Below are 22,068 nucleotides of genomic sequence, written 5' to 3' on the forward strand. Positions count from 1 at the left end.
TGCAGATTTACTGTGCACAGGGCCTTGGGCATGGTTCCGCCCTCAGGACCCTTTCAGTCTGGTGGGTGAGGTAGGCACTGCAGTCCATTCTAGAAATCCCCGTGTCAGGAATGGGTGGAACAGATCCACAGAACCCAGCAGCAGAGACCTTGCCAGATCTGGTACTAGACAGGGACTCATGGTCAACTTCCAAAGGAGGAATATCTGCACAGAAGCCTGATCACACATGGACCTGTGGGAGGGGAGGAAGTACTGAGATACAAGCAAGCAGCAGGGCCTTGCTCAGCTTGGAAGGGGCAGGGAACCAGTCTGGAATGTGAAGAATGGCGAGAGATCAGGCGGACCCCCCACCTCCTGGAGTCAACAACTTCAGCCTCTACAGGGGTTTGGAAAGATGGGGAAGTGAATCACATTGAGCTTATTCACATCGTAAGAGTCCAGAAACCAAGACCAGGAGATATAAGGAGGGGGGAAAAAATGGGAAAAAAGAAATTTGGTCCCAAGTCTAGGATGACATATTGGGGAATCAGGTCCATATTTCACAGACCCAACATACCCTCCGATTCCTTTTCCCTTGGAGAGCCATACCTGGGTGGTGTGTGTGCGTGTGTACGGATGTGTGCATACAGCACACGGGCTGACACAAGTTTGAGAAAGGGGAAGTGGACACTCAGAGAAGGAACAAAGTGTGATCCCAAGCCAAGGGGTTTCCCTGAGTTTAAATAGCCGTGCTTCTAGCACACATTCTATTAGAAAGAAAGGGCCTTCCTCACAATTATCTGAAAATTTGTATTTCTATAGCTGGGTGTGGTGGCGCTCTTCGATAATCCCAGCACTTGGGAGGCGGAGGTAGGAGGATCATTGTGAGTTCAAGGCCAGTCTGGGCTACATGGTGAATTAAAGGCCAGCCTGAACTACATAGTGACACCTTGTCTCAAATAAAAAATTTTTATTTCTACAGGTGAAACTGTAGGAGCCTCACAAGGGGTAAAGAGCTGGGCTGACGGCTCTGCTAAGTCATCTCCTCTGCATCTCCAGCTGTGACATTCCAGGTTGGAGGATATGGCTCCTGATTTTTCTCTACCTTCTCTCCTATCAAGGGCCCTGGATTAACAGCTGCAGCAACTGAAGAGAGACCAGCTCAAGCCTTAGGATAGCCCGGGAAGGGCGACAGGTGTTGCGCCAGCCCAGGGATCAGGAGTGCAACAGAGGTGTGAGAGGCAGCCTGTGGTCCAAGCCCAGGATTTCACTCAGAGACACAGATTCAAAGCCAGCTACACTTCTTTTATGGGAGCCTATGCACAAACCATTTGTATTACTTATCAAGTTACTACTTTCCATCATAGAAGGAGGCCTTTGGAAGAATGGAGAAGACAAAGGTAAAATATCTCACGGGGCCACAGCAAGGTGCTCAATAAATGTACACAATTTTGCTGGGCATGGTGGCACATACCTGTAATCCCAGCACTCAGGAGGCTGAGACAGGAGGATCACCAGAGTCGGAGGCCAACCTGGGCTACATAGTGAGTTCAAGGCCAATCTGAACTATATTAGCAAGATCCTCTCTCAAAAAACCAAAAAAAAAAGTACAGTTTTTCCTCCAGGTATAAAGAGAGCTATATTTCTACTAAAAACTAAGCAGGGGTCTCTGAGGCAAGGGAAGGTGACAATGGACACAGCCTGCTGCACTGTGAAGTTATCTGCTTGGCAAAAACACACCCCTACGCAAGGCCAACGACCCCGGACAGTCACCCCTCTGCTGGTGCCAGCACCAGCACTACCCACATTTGCATCCCAAGTGACTACCCTAGGCCAGATCAGTTGGCATGAGGCCCAGGGAAAGTCACTCCACCCTAAGGGCCTCTGCTACCCGACCTCGGCCTGTGGACCATGAGGCTCCATGCACTTGGCCTGTGTGCTCTGGGACCTCACTCTCTAGAAGTGGAGTGGAAGGTGGCCTGGCCCTTAGGCAGGGACTGTCCTCTCAGTCCCACATCAGGCCTGAAGCGTGCTCAGCCCGCTGGCTTCACTCAGGCTCCCTGCCCAGCCCCTGGAGACATAGGGCATGCATGCTAAGAGCTACTGTGGGTGCTGGGAAATCCAGCCCGGCCCCTCTGCCTTTGTTGGGAAAGAGGAATGCACAGCACATCTGAACAACCTGCCAGGTACGGGCACTGCTGCCCTGCTTCGATCCCCTCAAGAGCTACAGCTAACAGCCTCATCAGATATGTGCTACTGTTCTTATTTTACAGAGGAAGAAACTGAGGCACAGAGAAGCTAGGTAACTTGCCCAAAGTCTCAGGGCTAGGAAATGGCTGAGCTAAGAGTTAAACTCAAGGGACACATATTAAGTACAATGCAGTGTGCTAAGTCCCAAGACCTAGGTAGGCATGCGGCTGGGAAGGCCATCCAAGGAAGTGGCACCCATGTCAGGCCTTGAAGACAAGGGGATCTCTGCAGACAGAGGGGCCATTCCAGGCTCAGGGACCAGCATGAGCAAAGAACGGCAGGGGGAGGCTGCTGGGGCTGAAGCAGGATGGTACACATGCCACTTGCTGGTAGGCACCTGTCATCCTGTGCCTAAGCAGGAGCTGCAGAGGGCTTGCTGGGGGTCATTTTGCTTATTTCTTCCCTTGTAGATCTTCTGGCTCTAGTCTCTGAGACTGAGTCTCTTCTCCTCTCTGATTCTTCCCGCTTCTCTTCCTTTGCTTTAAATCACCTCACAGCAACCCTCTTAATCTGTCTGTGTGGTGGGGGTTTTTCCAAGTGGCTGTCTTACATTAGTTCCCACACACGCTCCGTCAGAAAGGCTGAAGAATCCATTCTACTACAAAGCAGAAGAGTCGTCGTAGCTTACTAGACGACTCACCTTCAAGTAGCTCTCACACAGCTGCAGTAAGGGCATCACTGGACACTGACCACAGCATAATTTTTGGGAGGACAGGGGATGAGAACGTGGGTGTGTGGTGGAGACAGAGGGAAAGATGAAAATCAGATCTTCCACAGTAGGATGCCAGCAGATAATAACTCAGACTGAAAAATCAAGACATGTAGGGCTGGGGATTTAGCTCAGTGGTTCCAGTGTCTGCCTCACAAGTGCAAGGTCCTGAGTTCGATCCCCGATACCAAAAAAAAAACAAACAAAAAAATCAAGACATGGCCAACAAAACACACTGTTCAGAGTCACAGAAGTAAATACTTCAATAATCAGCTGAAGTACACTAAACTGATCAGAGTTAGCTGCCTCTAGGGGAAGAAATGAGGGGAGATAAAACCTTTTGGGGTTATATTTTGTCTTTCTCTTTTTTGCGGGAGGGGTTGTTTTCTGTTTTGAGACAGGATCTCACCGAGTTGCCCAGACTGGCTTCAAACTTGTGATCCTCCTGCCTCGGCCTCCAGAGTAGTGGGGATTACATTACAGGCATGCACTACACTAAGCTGCCTTTTTAAACTTTACCTGTGGTAAGATTTCACAATGGATTTTTACAAGCAGGACACGACATGATCAGATTGGAGTGTTATAAAAATGGTTATCTGACTGCAGAGATTTTTTATTAAAGACTCTCAGGTGACTCTGCAGGGCCCGCCAGCCTGGTGAGCACCCTTTGGCACCCACCTATGTTAAATGTGTGGCCAAAGGGTACTGACCCCAGAGCCTGACTTGACAACAGCCTTGTGAATGAGGCTGTGTGTCTTCTGATGAGATAAAGGCAACCAGCCCTTTCTCCTTTCCAGAGGATCACAGCTTCTGAGCAGTGATTCCCCAAAAGTACGGGGTTCTAGGAGCCCACCAGCCAAAATCTTCCCTGCCCATCCAACCCAGCGCCCTGATTTTTTCCTGGGTCTCACTCCCATCTCTTAGTTGATGGTAAAGCAACTCTGGGCATGGGACCCAGCCTGGGTAGGCGGCCACACAGACTCGTGCCACAGTGATTATCTGGGGGCAGGGAGAGACATAACTCATCAGAACCAAGGTGTCGTCACTCTGGGACTTTTCTGAAACTACTGCTGTGGTTGGGAGGATGGAAGAAAGCCTGCACCGGACAGCAGCCATCCAGGCACCACTGGAGGAGACAGAGAGGAAGAGGGCAGAAGACAGGGAGGGAGGATCGAGTTCCGGCCAGGCATTGTGCTTCTGGGCCCAGCAATGCCCTCCATTCTACTCCCATACTCCTCTCCCCCATCACCTTTGCTTTTTGTTTTGCTCAAGCGAACTGGAGGTGGATTTCCATTACCTGCAATCAGACTAAGCCTTGAGAATGAAAAATACACCTTCAGGTTGTCGTACTAATGCAGACAGGGGGAGGGGGGCTGATTTACATTCCATAGCACAGCACAGTAATTATAGTGAGCTGGCGGAGGGCTTCTGTGTCACTAAAGTCATATTTACAAGGGGTAGAGTTGGTAGAATTGAATTCAACCTAATTTTGTAAAGATTTCTTTGAATCCATTGTAATGACAGCTTGATAGCCAGTCATGGTGATGCACACTTATTACCTCAGCACTCGGGAGGCCAAGGCAGGAGGACTGCTGAGTTCAAGGGCAGCCTGGGCTACTGTACACCATGAGTTTGAGGCCAGCCTGAAGTACACAGCAAGATCCTGTCTCCAAATAAAACAATGCAAAGCAAATCATAGCTTGCCACATCTTAAAGCCTGTTTGAAACTATCAGACTTGTGCTTTTTGCTCCATTTTCTAGTTCATCAAAAAAAAAAAAATGATCATGGTTCTTTGTGTCCCACAATTTCAGGTCCCCAAGATCGGGGTGGGGGTGGGGGGTTGTTTCGGGAATGTCTGGGAGCAGAGAAAGCTGCTTTCCTTGCAGGAGTGAACAGAGAAGTTCAGAAGGGCGAGCTCATTGGCTGTAACAGCAGACCTTTTACCAGGCACGGAAAACAGGCCATCCAGCACCGCTGGCTATTTACCAGCTTACTTTAAAATCTGTACTCTACCAAGTTTTAAAACTCAGATGAAGTCTCAGATCCTCACAGCTGGAAACTGTGTCATCTACTCGGTGACTCAGACTGAGAGAATTCAGTCAAGCACAGAATGGCTGGTGGTGTCGGTCTCCCAGACTGAATGTGTCACAGTGCCAAAAGTACAGCCCAGTATCAGACAAGAACTCGCGCCCAGCCCAGCCAGCCAGAGCCGTGTGCCTTGACAACAGTATGCTGTGTTACCACACTGGGGACAAGTCCCCATTTTCTGGCCAAGCGGCTTACCCAAGCCTCAGCCCACTCACTTGTAAGCTGAGAACGATGGCCCTTCCCTTCATGAAGGGGTCCTCAGAACCCAGTGAGATAAAGACGGGATGCTGGCTTTTTAAAAATAACTGTCCTACATAATAGCGATGACACACACTTCAAAGGCTCCTGGGTAATGCCGTTTATAAATACACTGCTTCTGTGTGGAAGGAGACTTCACAGACACAAGCTGAGTCTTACCATGACCCTGAATAAGGGCTAGGGCCCGGGACAGCTGACTTGTGAGCTCCCTGCCGAGGCTGCAGGGCATTACACAGAGGCCCATATCTTGGTCCTCTAGGCTTGGACTGCAACTGCTCCCCCAGTGAGTACTGCGGGGCTTGGGGAGTGTCCCAAGGCCTTTCCAGTACAGTAAAGTAAAATTTATCTTCCTCTTTTACCTAGTCCTCCCACAAATGCCCAGTGAAGTTCCCGGAAGCTACATTAGCATGCGGCATCTACAGAAACGGAACTCAGAAGCTGACAGGATAATCCAGCTCTTCTACTAAGCCAGACACCAAAGAGACATGCAAAAACATGTGAGGCATCATCATCATAATAATAATAATAATAATAATGGTTCTTTTTTTATAAAACACATTATTTTAACATGTAATCGATTATCATTTCTAGTGAATTAATACAGATCTTCATAACTTCTTAGTTTTAATTTCCAATATGGAAACTATGGTTATGGCCCATAAACACCAAAAGCTCTCTGGGGCACTCCATGGTTGCTAGAGGTTAAAGGGGACTCGAGGCCCTAACGTTTCGGGACTGCTGCATGGGACTAAGCCATGACCAGGACCTGCTCACAGGCCTGCTCTGGGTAGACCTGTCTCCAACCAGGGACACCACTGTATTTTTTTTTTAATTCATTAACTTTATTGGTACAGTTTAGGTATACAGTACAGTTACATTCATCATTGGGATCTTGTACCTTTACATGAATTATCTTGGTTCTTATTTTTTCCCCATTCCCTTGCCCTCCCTTCACCCCCTCCATCCCTCCCTATTTACAAAGACTTTGTTTCCATTTTTTCCTTTTCTCATATTTTTCCTTTCCTTTCTTTCCTTTCCCCTACCCCTCCCACTTTCCCTATCCCTTTAGACCCTTTCTTCCTATTTCACAATATCAGTTATACATTTTGATCCTTATTTACACTTTCAGTTTCTCACACCAAAGAAACTATTCGGTATTTACACATGTGTGTCCTATTTATTTAAGAGTATGGCCTCAATGTGCATCCATTTAGCTATAAATGTCTCTAGTTTCTCGTTCTTTATGGCTGAGTAGTACTCCATTTTATAAAAAAAACCACATCTTGTTTATCCAGTCTCCAGTTGATGGGCAACTGGGCTGTTTCCAAGCTTTAGGTATTACAAACTGTGCTGCTATGAACATGGGTCCACATATATCGCTGTGGTATGGTTCTTTTAGTTCTCTGGGGAAGATACCCAGCAGGGGAATAGCTGGGTCAAATGAGACTTCCACTTCTAGTTCTTTGAGGTGTCTCCATACTGATTTCCACAGTGGTTGCACCAGTCTGCACTCCCACCAGCAGTGGAGAAGGGTTTCTTTTTCCCCACAGCCCCGCCAACATTTGTTAATTGGTTGATTTCATGATAGCAGCCATTCTTTCTGGGGTGAGTTGGAATCTCAGTGTTGTTTTCATCTGCATCTCTCAAATGACCAGTGATGTTGAACATTTTTTCATATGTTTATTTGCTGCTTTTACTTCTTTATCTGAGAAATGTCTGTTCATTTCAGATGCCCAGTTTTTTTAATTTGGGGGGTCTTGATTTTTTTCAGTTCTTTATATATTCTAGATTCTAGTCCTTTGTCTAAGGTACAGCTGCTAAAAAATTTTTCCCACATTCCAGGTTGTCTGTTAGCTCTGTTGGTGGTTTCTCTTGCAGTGCAGAAGTTTTTTAATAAGATGAGATCCTAGTTGTTGATTCTTTGTGCTAGTTCCCTTGCTACTGAGGCTTTGTTCATAAAGTCTTTTCCTATGCCAGTGTCTTCAAGAGTTCTACCTAACTTATCTTCCCGCAAGTTTAGTGTTTCTATTTTAATATCTAGATCTTTAATCCACTTCGATTTTAGTTTAGTGCATGGTGAAAGATAGGGGTCTAGTTTTAATCTCTGGCAGGTTGAAATCCAGTTTTTCCAACACCATTAAAGAGGCTATCTTTCCTCCAGTGAGGATGGTTGGCTCCTTTGTCAAAGATGAGACACCAGTGTATTTTCAACGACACAGAAGCAGATATTCCTCCTCCAAGGCTTCTTAATCTTTCTGACTCCATCAGAAAGAAAGCCTCCATTTGGTACTTCTGTGTCTTCAGCACCTCTTTACGTTTGCTAATCTCCTTTTTAAGAAAGGGGGGCTGGCCTTGAGGCTGCCAGAGAAGGTGGGACCTACTAGAATTTAATAAGCAAAACAATAAAACATAACTTTACTCTGAGAGTCACCAAGTTTTTCCCTTGTGAGCTGGATACTTTCCTATTCCTTAATTTTAAAAAAAGCTTGCTTTTAAAAATGTTTTCTTTGATAGTTTTCCATTTATAGTCATGAAGTTTCCTTTTCAGACAAACTGAAGTAAAAATGTGAATCAGTTTAAAGGATAAATAGCACATGCCGTAAATACAAGAAAATGGCAAAAACAAAACAAAATGAATGGCTACAGACTAAGAAGTTAGGGAAGTGCCATCCTAGAACAATGGTCCTGTCTAGAATGTTCTAGGAACATTCTAGAATCATAAGGCGCCACTGAACTATTCTGATTTACTGACCATTGATGAGCTACCTGAACTGTTTAAAAGCTTACCAGAAATCCTGTTTTCTAAACCCATCCAATCCATCCAAAAGACTTGCAGCGGCTACTAAAATATTCAAAGAAACCACTTCCAACAGTGCTAGGGAGGAAAGGGAGACCAAGGGCTCCCCACTCTGTCTGACTGAACTTTTTGGAAGGACGGACAGGCTCATACCTGCTGTCCAATGTAGAAGCCATAGTCAAGGTAGCTAAACAACCACTCGATGTAGCTGATGTAACTTTTGAATTTTTAAATGAATATAAATTGTAACCGAAATAGCTGCCTGTATGCTGAGAGATGTCCCTATAGGTCTGCCCTGTTCTTTGGGCCCTCCTGGCTATCAGGTTTTCTTCTCTCAGTCCCAGCTCCCACATGGGTGCTCTCATAGCTCTGTGAGAAGGACAGCCAAGACAATCTGATCATACCCGAGGAAGAGGAAGTAGGATGAAGACCATCAGGGAACTGGAGCCAGCCCCATTCAGGGCCCCAGCATTCCTGATCACTGTGCAGGCCCTAGGCCACCTCAGCAGGGATCATCTCCGCATGAGAAGCTGATTAAATCAGCCCCAAAGTCACAAATGTAAATGGGAAAGAAGGAATGAGGAATCTCCAAGTTGGGGAAACTTCAGGATCACCACTGGAAACCAGCAAGCTAATCCCCATCCGTTCTGACTCAGTACTTTTCCCACCTCCAGCCCTGACTTCAGTAGTAGAGGCCTGTTGGAAGGTCTGCCAAACCCACTGCTTCCTTCTGTGGAGCCCGCCCCCACACATTAGGGGACCCCTGATGCCATGTCTCTGATACAAGCCCTTTCTTGAGGATCAGAATAGAGGACACCAGAGGGAAGAGAGAGAGAGAGAAACAGAGATGAGAGAGATAAAAAAGCAAATGCAGAAAAATCAGTAGAGGAAGAGGGATGGTGGGAGATTATCCAGGTTCCTGGTTTGACTGTATAATAACATGGTCAACGAATTAATAATCAAATGAAGACACTTTTGAGAGTAAGGAAGGACACCATTAATGACTGTGCTGGCCCAAGGCGCGTCCACAAGACTGTTGGGTGGGTCCATCTGGGAGGTGTGGTCTCCCTATCCATAAAACCAGGAACCTGCCCCTCCTTTGGTCCACAAATGACCCTTATGACCTTTCAGAAAACACTCCTTTTGTTTAAGTAGTGGGGTAAAGTGCAGGGGCAACTGGTATGGTTTAGATCTAAAATGTTCCTCAAAAGTCTTGTGCTTGGAAAGGGTGGGTCACTGGGGGATGAGACCTGGAAAGGTGTATTTTTTCTTCATGAAGCATGTTTTCCAGTTTCTGTCCACACGTGTTTGTGCTGCACAAGGATCACTTTCCCACTGGGGAACTGGCACCCACCCTAGTGTTTCATCCCCTTTCCATCCCTCCACTGCCCCTCAATCTCTTGGTCCTCTGTCCATCTGAACAAAATCTATTGTCCTACTTCCTATTACTATATCTTTTATTTTGCTCCTTTTTTTTTTGGTACCAGGGATCAAACTTGGATCTTTGTGCTTGCAAGGCAGGCGGCGGAACCACTGAGCTAAATCCCTGGCCCTATTTTGCTCTTTTGTTGTTGTTGTTTGTTTTGTTTTTTGAGACAGGGTCTCGCTATGTAGTTCAGGCTGGCCTCAAATTCACTATATAGCCCAGGCTGGCCTCGAACACATGATGATCCTCCTGCCTCAGCCTCCTGTATTTTGTTCTTTATATTTTGGGTTTATACATAAGAGAAACCATAAGCTTGCATGTCTGATTTACTTAAAATGATAGCCTCAAGATACATCCATTTTTCTGCAAATGACTCAAGTTTATTCTTCATGGGAGAGTAGTATTCCACTGTGCTTAAACACCACATTTTCTTTACCTGCTCATCTGTTGACGGACATATAGGCTATGGAAGGTGTATTCATGTCCCTGGCTCCTCCCTTTTCTCAGCTTCCTGGCTGCCAAGGGGTGAACATCTATCCTCTGCCATACACTCCCACCATGCTGTTCCTGCCTTGGAGCCAGTCAACCAAGCATGGACTGCACCCACTGGAAATGTAAGCAAGATAAAACCTCTCCTCCAAGCTGCAGGTGTTGAGTGCTCTGTTCCAGTGATGGGAAAGTGACATATACAGCATACAACCCTAGCTTGAACATCGCCCAGTCCAGGCCCCAGGCAGGCCTCAGGCCCCTTTAGAGCTTTGGAGACAAGGCCCGATCCTGTTCCTTACTTGCACTTTTGTCCTAACATTACACTGCCTGTCCTGGTTCTGAACTCTCAAGAGGAAAGAAGAAAACGTCCTGCAAGTTTTACTCCTCTGAGGTTAATAAGGGTTTTGCAACCTTTTCAGTCCTCGGTAGAACTGCTTCCCTCCCATGCAGAAGGGCTCTGGTTCAGAATTCTGACTGCACTACAGACTGTTTCCAAACAAGCAGGCGAGCACCCAGCCCACCAAATGGTCTTCCTTGGAATCTCTGGCTAATGCTGAGACTTCATAGGCAAAGGGGGGCAGCCCTGCCCTTCGGAGGGTGCCATGAGCGTTGGTAGGTCTGAGAAGGGGAAAGAAGACTTTTTACCTTTTTATTTTAAAATAATTTCAATCTTGGAAAAAAATGAGAGTAAGATAAACACATGAAGCCCCTTCACCTCGAATGTGGTGCATATTTTCTAAAGATGAGGTCATCCCCTTAACATAAGAATACAAAGATTAAGATCAGAAAATTTAACACTGATACAGTGCTATTAATGTGATTCATGACTTTGGCCAAACTGCACCAATTATCCCACTACTGTCTTTTCTCTAAAGAAAAACATTTTTTTCCTGGTCCAGGATCCAATCCAGGATTTGCACTTTGCTTTAGTTGTCCTATCTCCCTAATGTCCTTCCACCAGATGCAACTCTTCCATCTTTCTCCTTCATGGTCCCCATACTTCATTTATTTTGAGACAGGATCTCACTATGTACCCCAGGCTGGGCTTGAACTCGCAGTGATCCTCCTGCCTCAGCCTCCCGAGTGCTGAGACCATAGGCGTCTGTCACCACACCCACCGTCCATATTTTTAAAAATAGTATAGGCCATTTACTTTGTAGAATGTCTGTTAATTTGAAAAAGACTCACTTTCAATTCATCTTTTTGTTGCCGTTATACAGGCGCAAGCCACCAGAATGGAACTGAATCACTTACCCCCCCCCCAAAAAAAGTCTGAATAGCTCAAGGTCCAAAGCACCACAAACTAAGGAAGAAATGACCGGCCTTTGTGACTCCCCAGCACAGGGGTCACACCAACAAGAACGAGAGGGAGAACTGGAGATAGACCACAACCTGTGCACACACACAGCTGGCAGGGTTGACAGGACCCAAGGCGACACACATTCTTAAAGTGAACTGAGAAAGAGGCAGTGGAACTGCTGAAACCACAGCGTTTTACTGCCTCCAACCACAAGTGAACAGTTTCCACATTTACGCCAAGAGGCTTAATGTACTTCTTCCAATTTAAGACTCACTTTTATTTCCCCCAAACGCACAGTCACTAGATTTTGGATGGATTATACAGCTGATGCTCACATTCAACCACCAGCAAAGCTGTTGTGAGATTCAAAGTCCACTTTATAATTAGCACAAGTTTTAGGGTCAGGGCAACATGCTGAGTTCAGGCCCTAGCTTGGAAAGCTCTGCAGACCATTTGGTACAGCCTCCTTGGAAGCAGGCATCCACCCGCAAGGCACCCAGGCAACCTGGCCGTCACTTCTGCTAGCTTTGGATAATCTCCCACCAATCTGTGGCCAGCTGGAATGGCAAAGAAAAAAGGGCACAGGATGCAAAAGGGCCAAAGTCAAATTCCACTGCTGTAACTTTACGTACATGACCAGAAGCATAGCTGAAAATGCCAGAAATGGTTGTTTCTCAAGTAGAACTGGGAGTGAGGAGGATTGAGGCACAGGATTTTCATTTTTCATTGTAACTTCTCCAGGCCTTCTAAAAAATTACTTGCAAATATTGATTCAACAAAAATAAAATCATAAGTCTATCATAGCATAGACTGACCACAAAGCTTTTGTATGTCCCACAGTGTCAGGACTGAGGGGGCTTGATAATATATTCACCACGTGGTTGGATTAAAATCTAAATCCCAGAACCACAGAGAATCAGTGCTGGAAAAAGACTGCCCATAATTTAGCTCAGATGCTCCCATTTCAGAGATGAGGCGACTGTTATCACAGGCGGTAAAGTCCTTCTCCCAAGGATGCTTTCTTTCTGAGTATCAGGACAGATTGAAAGCTTGGTCCCCTAAATCTTGTATCGGCTCTCTTTCATCTCACCAAGTAAGTTGGGATCTCAGAATATGCCTCCTCCATATCCCCATGCACACACGCGTGCAGACACACACACAATTAAGGTGCAAGGGCTCCAGTTCCAGATTCCTGGATTTAAATCCTCACTCTCCTCCACTGGCTATGTGACCTGATTTAAACTCTCTGTGCCTCTGTTTCCCATCCATATCTTCAAGGGCACTTAGGAGAAACAATGAGACCAACTATAAAAACCACTCGGGATACAATAAGCGAATACATACTTATTTTATGTAACTACCATTAGTCAATAAATAGCAAAGGGTGGGAAGGCGAGGACCAACAATGGGTTAAATATTACATGCCAGGGACCATTCTCCGATAATCTACAAACACTACCTTATTTAATCTTTAACAGCTTTCTCAAGATACTGGTTAAGTATTGCCTTTTGCATTTTAGAGAGAAGGAAGTTAAAACCCAGAAAAGCTTAGAGAAACAAAAAACAACCACTACCACCCTGCCGAGACTGTACAACTCATTAGGAGGCAAAGGGAGAATGGAAACCCAGCTCTCCCGAACTCCAAACGGATGCCTTTCACCATCACATGTTATGGAGTTGTTTCTATCAGCTCCAAAAAAAGTTTTCCTGTGCTTATTTATCTATTTATTTTTGTTTTGTTTTTTGGCAGTACTGGGATTGAACTCAGGACCTTGCACTTGTGAGGCAGGCACAATACCACAGAGCTAAATCCCCGGCCCTTCCTGCGCTTTTTTGACTTCAAGTTTCATAGCATTAAAATGTGCATTTCTTTAACAAGTTCCAACAGGAGGAGCTGATTCAGTTTCTAGTAAGTGAACGAAGTACCGGGATTCTAGTTCTCCTGAGAAGACTCAACAAACCAGTGGTAGGGAAGAAAGCAGTAGGTCTAGAGCTGACCAAGGAGCTTCAGAACCTTCCCTCTGAACTTACCAAGCAAGGGTCTGCCTGAATATTGTACTGAAATGGGCAATGAAGCATTTGCCTATTTTTTTTCCCCCAGACAAAATTTTTAAGAAATAGCAAAGAGCACAGAATTCCCAATGCAAGACCCACAGCACTGTTAAAAACTATTTCCTTTTGCACTCTTTGAGTGGCTTAGCTCAGGTCACTTGATGTGCTAACCAAAGTTCTTGTTTTGCTGGCTGCTTAACCAGGAAAACACCTTAAGAGGACACCGTGAAACAGGGTTAGGAAGTCTGCCCATGGGGCTGGGGATTTAGCTCAGTGGTTTAGCGCCAAGGACCGAGTTCAATCCCGGGTACCAAAAACAAACAAACAAACGAAGTCTGCCCAGAAAAGAGAGGCTGGAAGGAAGTGAGCTGATGTCCTCAGGACTCAAGATAAGTCGCTGTCTCTACACTGTCACCATGAGAGGAGCAGTCCTCTCGGGAGGAATTTGAGCTTGGGTATGCCTGTGCTTGGACCAATAGAATATGACAGAAGTTTTGGTTTGCAAGCTCCAAGGCTCAGACAGAAAAGGCTGTGAAGCTTCCACATGGTCATCTTGGGCCCCTCACTCCGGGGGAGGCAGTCAGAGGACCCAAGACCACCATGCTAATCAAGTCATTTGTTAGGTGCTCTGGTTGACCATGCTAGTTGAGTGTCCACCCAAGGGCCACCATCCACTGGCAGACATGTGAGTGGGCACTGTGGATGACAACCAAGCCTCAGACAGCGACAGCCCCACCAGACACACACACACAGACACACACACACACAGACACACACACACACACACACACACACACACCCGCTGACAGCAAATGCACCAGAATCCCCAAGCAAGGACCGCTCAGCTGAGCCTTCACCTGAAACTCTCCACATTCCTGCCCTACAAGTCACAGGCAAAATAAAACTGCTGCTTTAAGCAATTAAGGTTTGGGGTAACTGGCTGGGCAGAATTAATAACTGGGACAATGAGGAAGGACAACACCCCCATTTCATCTCTCCTCCCATTGAAGCCCAAAGCCAAGGAGAAAACAATCTGTGGATTTCAAATCTGTCAAAACAAAGCTGAATCCTTCTGCAAGCTGGCAACAAAAGGGTTGGGTAAAGTTAACCAAATCCCATTCATCATGCTTTGGGGAGTTTGATGCCAAACAATAAAAGTGTTTATATTAAGTGGGCTTGGCTGCGGTTATAATAAACTGCGGATATTCCTTTCATTGTCTCCAGATAGCAGTTAATTTCAGTCAATGAAACATTATTATCTCTTAGATAATCCAGCAAAACACACCAAAGGAAAACTCAGGCAAGAATAGAACAAAATGTTTTCCATCTTCCTTTATGGAGTGAAAGGGGCTGATTTGCCAAGCTTTCCAAAGAGATGCTTTGCAAATTACTGCTACCCCTAGCTAAAATCCAGTGGAGAAAAAAGCCACAGTCTTCACTGTGGGAAACACCTATGTGGCCATCAGCGGAAGAACTCTCAAAGCAGAGGGAGGGCTGCACAAAGGCAACCTGGATGCCTGCCAAAGGTGGAAGGTGAAGAGATGTTTAATTCATCCAATCAAAATACACACACACACACACACACACACACACACACACACACACACACACACATTGCATTAAAAGTCCCTGCGATAGGCCGGGGATTTAGCTCAGTGGTTCTGGCACTTGCCTTGAAAGCACAAAGTCCCGAGTTTGAGCCTCAGTACCAAAAAAAAAAAAAAGTCCCTTCGATAAATGCTGAGAAAGAAAAATAACAGCTCAATATTAAAAGGCTATAACCCACAAGGACCACTACTGTCAACCTGGGGTTCAAAAGTTCTTACCAACCATGCAAGTGGCAATGAATCTGTCAGCCCCATAGTCTTGTCTTCATTTGAGGCAAAGACATCCATGAACACCTCAGAGCCGGAGGACAGGTACCTTGGGACAGTCACATGACTGTGACAAAGTCAGCTTGCACTACAACAGCAAGCACCTGTGACCCTACGATGGGTCCTCGCGAGGATCCCGGACCCTTTGTGTATCATTTCCCAGATCTTTACAGTTTAAACAGAAGACATCCAAGTTTTTTAAGGCAATAGAGTCAATTTCAATATTAGATAACTATTTCTATATTTCAGCCAAGATTTGTGCAAGGCTTGAAAATGTGTCCACAAGTCTATCCATTTAGAAATGATGCAAATACATTTAGCAACTAAGTCTGAATGTCTAAATATTCTTAATATTTGAAATGTTTCCAACTATTGTATCTTGGTGATTTTTATTCTTTATAAATAAGCATGTACCCGAGGGAGTCTTGGCTGCAGACCATCCTAAAACATTTTGCATTCTTCCATGAATTTTTTCAACAAGAGTTCAACAATTCAGTAATTCACCAAGCAACCCTACCAACATCAGGGTTTATCTACAATTCGACAGGAACTATTAAGTCTGAAGTTTTCCCCAAAAGTCTTCATAGTTCCTAAAAATTCCTTCCATAAAGTCATTTCTTTGGTTCATAAAGCATCTTTTTATAATAGGCTTCGTTCCCCACCCATCTCTTATGAAAATTATAAAACATGGTCACTGTAAACAATTCAGAAAGCACCAAGAAATAAAAAATAAAATCCCCAGCATTCTCAGCAATAGCAATAACCTCAGTAACAGTGGAGGGTACATTTTTCTAGACCCACACTTCTTTTTTTAACCCTGATCCATTGTAAACCAGTATTTCCACAGAATCATAGAATACAAGAAAAAATGAACTAGGAAAGTGAAATGCCACTTGGATGTCACAGCAATGTCAAAGTATTAATAACTGTATTTACTTCACCTTAATTGGGAACAAGCACTGCAAATCCTTCACCCCACAGCAATAACTCCATTCTAGACTTTTCTCTCACATGCATAAATTCTTTTACTGTACAGATGGTTTTATAATACATTTTACATATAATTTATTTACCTATTTGTTCTTACTAAATGGACCATGGATGGTCCTTTGTCTATATCCATGTGTCATCCTTTAATGTGAAAGGCCACTCTTAAAATGCTAACACCCTCAAGTAGGGCAGAATCTCACACTTTCATGAGCCAACACTTTCATAAGTGGACAGGCCTTGGGGAGGGAAAGGAGCACGGAACTGTATTCTATCAGTGTCCAAGGAGGCCCCTCCTAAGATCTGCCTGGGGATGAGGACACACGTACTCTAGCTGCAAGATGAGAGCAGTGATAGCTACCTCACAAGGCTGTTCTAAGGACTCGTGAGTTTATATGTGCAAAGGTGCATAGGATGCAGCCTGGTACACAGCGGGTGCTCACTAGTATAGCTCTTCTTATACTGGAGGGCACTTAGGAGACCAAAATAGGCAGAAAAGGCATTCTTAGACAAAACAGCCTTCCTGTAAATACCCACCGTACTACAGCCCTGACCTCGCCCAACTCCAAGGTAACAGAGCAGTAACATTTATTGCCACCACTGGGATGAGGAAACGGAGGCCCAGGACATTACACCGCTTGTCCGAGGTCACACAGCCATAGGGGCAATCTGTTATTATTCATCCATGCAATCACCTACTGAGGACTAATTATAGGCCAGGCAAATCCCAGGAGAAGACACCCCCCAACAAGGCTGGACTCATTCGGGAAAACAAACTGATTTCCACATGCAGCAGACAGGTCACAGCATGAGGCCTTGCTGACCCAGCGACTACAAAGTCCATCTGCGGAATCCTGCCCAGCACTCGTCACTCTGACAAAGAAAGGTCTCGGCTGGAGCAGGGTGGGAAGAGTAGAGCCGTCGCCAGACCTTGTGGCCAGCGTGGCCCCAGTGGACATCTCAATGGAGCCTTGTCTGTGACCAACACCCAGTGGGCCTTCGCCCTCCTGCCAGCCTAGCACACAGTAGGCCTCTTGTCTACCCAGGCTGGACGGCCCTCAGGGGACTCTCTCCTGTGGCATCGCCTCCCATCCTCCAGCCACTCGGGGAAGGGGGGCTAAAATCACAGCCCCTACATTCACAGATGAGGAGTCTGGGGTTTCAAGGTGCCTCGCACCCCTAAAAGTCATCAGAGTTTCTGTATTAACCCATATGCCCTGATGCCAAGACTACGTACGGCCTTCCCTTTCCCCATAGCTTTGGGGCTTGGTCATCTCACAGCAAAAGCTAAGACACAATCCACTTTACAGATGAAGAAACTGAAATACTGAGATTATGTGACCCATAAACGTCCCACAGCTACTAAGTGGTGAACCGGGATTCCAAGCCAGGCCAAGGGCCACCATCTGTCCTAGAACCAAGGCACTCTACTAGCTGCAAATGGTACCGCACTCACCTACGCCCCAAAGGCGGGCAAGCAGAGCAAAGGCACAAGGCCCTAAGCCCACCACTCTGCTGGACGAATGTCAGGTCACAGCTGCAGGAGGCAGGTCGCCCAAAAGGTACTCAGAGGAGACCTCCAGTTCTTATCTTTACACCAGCCAGCTGCTACAGGGTCCCATTACCAACATGCTCCTGCTATGGCGACAGGGGTGCGTGTCGTGTCGCCTCTCTTCCTCTCTACCTCCAGGCTGCTATGTTAACCTGAGGTAATCTGAGTCCTCCAGGTCTCGACTCTGATACCTCCCTATACCAGCAAAGCCTCAGTGGCCTTCAAAGGGCCTGGCATCTTTCTTACTCCATTTTAAGTACACTGCTTACATCTAGGAAACAGCAAGCTCCATGAGGGAAGGGATGCAGCAGATGTTTTGTAGACCACCACAGTCTCCGGCTGGAGCTTTATGCTTCTTGCACGAAGGTCTTAGAAACCATGTTCACTTAAACCAGAGCTCATCTGCGAACAGACATCAGCCCTCGCCCGGCCCATACCAGGCAGCCTGCCACCAGGTCTAGATTTGGTGCCAGCTTCAAGAAACAGTCACTTGTTCCTTCCTCCCATCCATTTATCATTTCCCATATCCCTTGCCCCTTCTTCAAAGTACAACTCAAGTCTCAAAAGGCTCCTCCTCCCAGTGCACATGCACACACAGAAAGGGCTTGAAGGGGAAAACACTAGGATGTGAAAACCCTGCCCTTGAATAAAGGAATTCTTAAAAAATAAATAAATAAATAAAGGAATTCTTCTCTTCGGACTTGTACTAATAATTCACTAAAGAGAGGCCACGCTGCATGAGAATTCATACCCTCCTCCCCTGGCTTACCTTTGGAGTCCTAAACTCAAAACAATTATTCTCATCTCTCATTTCTTTTTGCTTAGGAGAAAATGTTTGCTGGTTTCTGAAAAGAGGAAAAGACAGATCCTGGGTGCAGGCCTTATATAAATTTGGGGGACACAGATATCCAGAATCAATGATTTTTCATGCCACTCGGCAAGATGGTCCAGAAACCATTCCGTCTTGAGCAGAGAGGGAAGAACACAAACATGTACAGTGAACTGCTCCTGCCTCCCTGGGGAAATGCAGGCTGAAGAAGGCAGCTTTTGATGAACGGGAACCTGAAGGGCTGTGCAAGGTAACCAGGGCCAGCTACACCCTTCCTCCTTCCTGCTCTGGCCTCTATTGCATCAGCCCAGAACAGCCCACCTTCCGAGCAACCAAGGGAGATGACAAAAACACTGCACACATGGTTTTAAAATACAGGTGAATCAGACACACAAGGTTAAGCACTGCATGGTTTCTCTTATGAGACACCAAATTATACAAAAAGAGCAAAATAAAAGACAGCCAATAGGAAGTAGGGAGATAGATCTTTCTCAAATGGGAAGGGGATGAAAAAGGGAATAAAATAACACTAAGACTCCATCTTACTCCAGAAAGAATGGTGATCACTAGGAAATCAAACAATCACAAAGGCTGGTGTGGCTGTGGCCAATAAGGAACTCTCCTGCATTGCTGGTGGGAATGCAAACTAGTACAACCATTATGGAGATTTCTCAAGGAATTGAAATTGGAAATTCCAAACAACCCAGCTATTCCTCCTCTGCTAGGTATCTTCTCCCAAGAGCTTAAATCATCATAGTACAGTGATACTTGCGTATCAATGTTTATAGCCGCACAACTGGTAACAGCTAAATCCTGGAAGCAGCCTGTATACCCATCAACAGACAACTGGATAAACAAAATGTGGTATCTATATATAATGGAATACTACTCTGCTATGAAGAATGATAAATCTGAGGCATTTGTAGGAAACCAGATGCACCTGGAAAATATTGAGTAAAATAAATCAGACACACAAGTTTAAATATCGTATAGTACCTCTCATTTGAGAGAGGCAAAAAAAAAAAAAAAGATAAAGGATAGACAGAAAGGGACAAGTAGATCTCACCCAATAGGGAAGTAGTCCAAGGGAACATGGACAGGGGGTGAGGAGGAGGGGAAGCGGAAATGAGAGGGATAAAGACGCGCCATGTCCATCCTAATAATTCCAACCACTGCAAAATGTGTATGCCATAATATGAGCTAAGAGAAATAACAACAGGGCCTGAGGGATTTAGCTCAGTGGTTCTGGCGCCTGCCTCACAAGCTCAAGGTCCCGAGTTCGATCCCTGGTACCAAAAAAAATAAAATTAAATTTAAATAAATAAATAAAGAAAGAAAGAAATAACAACAAATATGTAAATAGTGAGAGGGAAAATGGGGGGGAGGGGATTAGGAAAAAAAAGCTGTAATATGTACAGTTAACCACTCCCTAAAACAACTGTAAACTGTGCAAACTGCAAACACGTACTAATAAAAAAAGTGTAAAATAAAATTCAAGATAAAAAAAGAAAAAAGGAATTAAGATATGCTATGTAGAGGTACCAATCCCACACGAGGAATGCAGACATTATGTATTGCAAACATGTGCTAATTAAAAAGAGAATAACAGTGGCATGGAGTGTTGCAAATCTTAGAAGTCTCTGCATGGCATCTGTTTTAACAAACATTTGAAAGAAGACTGCTCTCTGTACTGTGCATTCTTAGTTACATCAGCACACTGCCTCTATTATCTTACCTGGCAGAGGTGCCACACACAGGAACGACCCTTTTTTCTCTGACTCACGCCTTCCTCTCCCGTCCACCGCTTACCGACTGTCCTCCCTTGCAGGCCCTCAGCGGGGCCTGGCCACACTCCCACCTTACACCAGCCCTTCCTTCTGGCCCAAACACCCTTCCACACACGACCTCAAGGTTGTTTTTTGCAGCATCAGTTTGGGGTCCACACTGTATAACACTGTTCCTCGCACTCCCTCTGTACTCAAATCCCCACAACCTAGTCCCACTATGGCCTTTTCTCCTTAGCATACAGGACCACATGACCTACTTTGGATTTTAACTGTTTGTTCCATTTCCTCCCTTTCTGTAAGGCTTGGAAGGGCAGGGACTTCTGTCCAAACTGCCCCTGGCATATAATAGGTGTTCAATGAACACTTGGTGAAAAATCAAAGCTAAATAATCAATATGCCTGGGGAAAATGCATTTATTTTCTTAATCTGAAACATTCAAAAGCCTCTCTGGTTAAAAGGTACTTCCCCTCAACAGCTCAAGAAGACTGGCTCTCTGACAGAAGTCAGACTGCAAAGGGACCCAGCACTGCTCAAATAAGGTCGGGGCAAACCTAGAGGCCTTCCTGTCCATCTCCAATTGAAACACACAAGTCAAGGAATGGGACACAAAACATAAAACCAGGAGCAGCTTCCCGGCCAATGGCTGCACAGACAACTACATTGTGCCTTGTTCTGTGAACAGCTTAGCAACTCCTGCAATCTGGTCACTAGTATGGTTTGCTCAGAGTGAGGAGAGGTGCTGAACACCCCAGTGCATAACAAAAGGCAAAGAGAAAGAGGACAGCAAAGTACAGATGGGGGCCCTGGAAGTACAGTCAATCCCCACTATCTGTAGATTCCACATGTGAAAATTTGTCTACTCACTACAATTTATACATAACCCCCAAATCAACACCCAGACACTTTCTAGTTCCCTCAGAACAGAGAAAATTTTGAGTCACTCACTAGACCAGCTGACAGCAAACCAACCCAAGCTCCGCCTCCCTGCCTCCGTGCTCATCCAGTAAACAAGTATCCTTTTCAGGATCTATTTAGAGTCATGTTTTTCAGCCTTTTGGGGATTTGGCAATTTTTGCTGTTAAAAAATGGCCTGTAGGGGCTGGGTATTTAGCTCAGTGGCTCCGCCGCCTGCCTCCCAAGTGCAAGGTCCTGAGTTCGATCCCCGGTACCAAAAAAAAATGGCCTGTAGAGGTAGTACTATCTACTGTTCCTGAGCACAGGAAGGCTGTGATGGCGCTTATGGAGAAATGATGTTAGGTAGTAGTCACCACAAGTTCAATGTGAGTCAATAATATATAACACATAGTAGGTATGCTTAAGTAAAAACAAGGTTATATATTGGTAAAAATGTTATGATCAGGGCTTTTGAGAACTCTGTATTTCCCCTAAGAGCAATGGTTCAGTATTTGCTAACTCAGTAGCTACAGCTTTATACAACACAACTACTGCAGATACCAAGTGGGCTCTATACTAAAATGGTTCATTTTTCTGTCCCACATCCGTTAGCATACGCCCTTCGACCACAGCCAGGTGCTCGCTCCTTCTACCATCCTTTTCACACGGACACTGTCCTCCCGCAGGCTTCTGCTCAAGTGTTCTCATCATATCACTCTCCTTCTCTAATTATCATCTACCTCTCTACTCCCGCCCCAACTAAAATGGCAACTGCTTAAGGCCAAGGTCTCCTCCT

At 45.5% G+C, this 22,068-nt stretch overlaps 1 protein-coding gene across 2 annotated transcripts in view; it reads right to left on the reverse strand.

Annotated features, from left to right (window-relative positions):
* Sh3bp5 (SH3 domain binding protein 5) overlaps nucleotides 1-22,068 on the reverse strand; it is a 70,991-nt gene that overhangs the window by 43,718 nt on the left and 5,205 nt on the right. The window lies entirely within an intron of this gene.

Source organism: Heterocephalus glaber, unplaced genomic scaffold, assembly GCF_053883595.1.
Source record: "Heterocephalus glaber isolate CG9 unplaced genomic scaffold, H.glaber_assembly_v1.0 deba00001472, whole genome shotgun sequence".
In the NCBI taxonomy this organism is placed as follows: Eukaryota; Metazoa; Chordata; class Mammalia; order Rodentia; family Bathyergidae; genus Heterocephalus; species Heterocephalus glaber.